Genomic DNA, 3361 nt, shown 5'->3' on the forward strand with positions numbered 1-3361 from the left:
GGTGCACGCCTTTAATCCCAGCACTCGGGAGGCAGAGGCAGGCAGATTTCTGAGTTTGAGGCCAGCCTGGTCTACAGAGTGAGTTCCAGGACAGCCAGAACTATACAGAGAAACCCTGTCTTGAAAAACAAACAAACAATAAAAAACAAACAAAAAAACAAAAAAAGCAAGCTATGTTGGAGAGATTGGCTCATCACTTAAGCGCACTGGCTGCACTGCCAGAGATTTGAGGTTCAATTCCCAGCACCCACATGGTGGCTTATGACCATCTATGATCCCAGTCCTGGGAGCCAACACCCTCTTCTGGTCTCTATAGGCACTGTGGACAGACATACATGCAAACAAAACACTCAGAAACGGAAAATAAATAGAAGGCTGAAGCTACATAAGACCCTGCCTCAAAAGAAAACAGCCAACTAGGCAGATTAAGTTCTAAGATGGAAGATAATATCTTTTTCTTTTCCTAATTAAAATTTATTAGTGAACAGTAGGTTTTTACATTTTCTAAAAATAATTATTTTTTACAATTATTTACTTAATGTATATGTGTTGTGTCTGACTGTGGAGATACATATACCATAGCATACATGTGAAGGTCAGAAGACAACACGCAGGAATCAGTTCTGTTCATCCCCCACGTGGGTCCAAAGGGTTGAACTAAAGTTGCCAGGATTGGTGACAAGTGCCTTTATGCCACCCTCAATGACCCTAGACAAAGGGTTTTATTTATACCATGTTTGTACACGCACATCTTTATACACTGCTCGTATTCACACCCCTCCATTATCCTCTTGCCCTCTTCTGCTTTACTCCTGTGTGTTGTACACGCGTGGAGACAAGAGGACAGCCTGGTATCCTCCTCTGTGCAGGATTGTCACTGAACCTGAAGGTCACAACTGGGCAGACTGGCCAATGAGCCTGGAGATCCTCCTGCCTCCACCTCCCAGGAGGGCTAGGAATACAGGCACATGACACATCATATCCAGGTTTTTATGTGAAGGTTCTGGGGATACAAACTGGGCCCTTAAGCTTATGGGTCAAGCACTTAACTCACTGAGCTATCGCCCAAGCATCACCTCGATTGTTATGTATAGTCTAGATTCTACACAAGAGACAACATACAATCTGTCTATCTCCCCACCATTACCCTTTCTTGTTCCCTCCTCTCCTCTGGTTAGTCTCCATTCGAGGCTCAAAGTCCTAAATGAACTATTTATGCACCAACCTAGACCCCAATCCCCAATCCCCCTTTAGTTTTTTGAGACAGGGTCCCATATGTAGCCCTAACAGGCCTAAAACTTGGAGAGATGCACCTGTCTGTTTCCCTAGTGCTGGAATTAAATGCTTTTAATTCCACTACACCCTGCCTTAAGTCTTATTCTAACAACCCTTCTGTAAGGTAGGTTTATTATTTCTGTATCAGTTATGAGGGAAGAGACTTTACAAGATTAAGAAATTTCTCACAAGGAAAAAAAGAAATCTTTCACATGGTACAGAGGCACTGGGCTGAGTGGAGCTTGATTCCAAAGACTGCCAAGGCCACACACAGTACTGATAGCTAGAGAGACAGCAACACCATTCAGGAAGCTCAGGTCCAGACTTGAGGGGAGGGCTCAAGAAGCTACTTCGTCCACACTTTCCAGACGCCAGGAGCTGGAGTATTAATACCAGGTCAACGCAAGAGCATCTCCTATCTACCTAATTCTAGTATTCTAGTTATCACTATAGTCAATTCACCCTACTTATACAGAATAAAGAGAAGACGCAAGAACTGACATCTGTATGAAAGAATGGATCTTCAGGATATTCTACAATCAAAACAAAGAGTACCACAACCAAAAGACCTAAAAGTTGGCAGATGTATGAGATGGAAAAATTAAAGAATTTTAGGGGTTGAGGGACTGGGGATACAGACCTGAGTTGATTCCCAGCATCTACATGGTAGCTTGCATTTCCATCTGTAATTCCAGTTTCAGGGGATCTAATGTCCTCTTCTCAGCTCTGTGTAACAATGGTACACAGACATACATGCAGGCAAAACATGTAGACACATGAAATAAATCTAAAAAAGAGTAAAGGTGGCACACACCTTTAAACCCAGCACTTGGGAAACAGGCAATCTTTGAGTTCAATGCCAGGCTGGCTTACAGAGTATAAGTTCCAGGATAACCCAGTCTCCAAAAAAAAAAAAAAAAAAAAAAAAAAAAAAAAGAAAGAAAGAAAGAAAGAAAATTCAGGGGCTGGAGAGATGGCTCAGTGCTCTTCCAAAGGTCCTAAGTTCAAATCCCAGCAACCACATGGTGGCTCACAACCACACCTAATGAGATCTGATGCCCTTTTCTGGCTTGTCTGAAGATAGTTACAGTGTACTTATTTAAATAAATCTTTGGGCCAGAGAGAGTAGGAGCGAGTAGGATTGACCAGAGCGAGCAGAGGTTCTAAATTCAATACCCAACAACCACATGAAGGTTCACAACCATCTGTACAGCTATAGTGTACTCATATATACATTAAATAAATAAATCTTTAAAAAAACAAAAATTAACAAATAGTTTTAGGAGCTGGAAGATGGCTCAGTGGCTAAGAGCACTTGCTCTTTCTTGCAGAGGACCCAAGCTCATTTCCCAGCACCCACATGACTAACAATTCTAGTTCCAGGGGAAGGATAAGGGTACCAGGCATGTCCATGGTACACATACATATATGTAGGCAAAACATTTATATATGTAAAATAAAATAAACCTAAAGGAAATTTTAAAAAAGAAAAATTAAGTTTCTATGTGTTGGGCATAGTAGCACATGCCTTTAATGCACTGGTGAGATAGAGGCAGGTAGATCAACGTGAATTTGAAGCCAGACTAGTCAACACAGCAAACTGCAGACTAGCCAGTGCTAAGAATAAGACCCTGTCTCAGGAGGGAGGGCGAGTTGGTTTTAAATTAGTCGAGGTGGCACTTACCTATCTATACCTCTAACCTCAATACTTTTCAGACTGGAGCAGGAAGATCAACACATGTTCAAGGCCAGCCTAAACTAAACAGAGAAACTTTTTCCAAAATAACAAAACTGACAAACTTCTAATGGATAATCTAGGGATGGACAGGCAAATAAGGCAATAATAACATTAACAAAAACTATTGCCAGGTGTACACATACACTCCAGGTGCAGTGGTACTTATAATCCCAGCACCGAAGAGACTGAAGCAGGAAGGCCATGAGTTTGAAGCCAATATTGGTTATAATGAGATCTTGTTTTCAATTTTAAAAAGATAAAAGGGGGAGCCGGGCGTGGTGGCGCACGCCTTTAATCCCAGCACTCGGGAGGCAGAGGCAGGCGGATTTCTGAGTTCGAGGCCAGCCT

At 42.1% G+C, this 3361-nt stretch overlaps 2 protein-coding genes across 7 annotated transcripts in view; both read right to left on the bottom strand.

Annotated features, from left to right (window-relative positions):
- The window catches only part of Ubox5 (U-box domain containing 5), a 40340-nt gene that overhangs the window by 31942 nt on the left and 5037 nt on the right, over positions 1–3361 (bottom strand). The window contains exon 1 of one of the 3 annotated variants that reach the window (XM_029474100.1): positions 1916–1956. The exons of the other annotated variants lie outside the window; for them this stretch is intronic. The gene's annotated coding sequence lies outside the window, so the exon portion shown is untranslated. Of the gene's footprint in view, positions 1–1915; positions 1957–3361 lie in introns of those variants that run through there. 3 annotated transcript variants of the gene reach the window in all.
- Positions 1–3361, bottom strand: part of Fastkd5 (FAST kinase domains 5) — a 15912-nt gene that overhangs the window by 7550 nt on the left and 5001 nt on the right. The gene's annotated exons all lie outside the window — the stretch shown is intronic.

Source organism: Mus caroli, chromosome 2, assembly GCF_900094665.2.
Source record: "Mus caroli chromosome 2, CAROLI_EIJ_v1.1, whole genome shotgun sequence".
Taxonomy (NCBI): domain Eukaryota; kingdom Metazoa; phylum Chordata; class Mammalia; order Rodentia; family Muridae; genus Mus; species Mus caroli.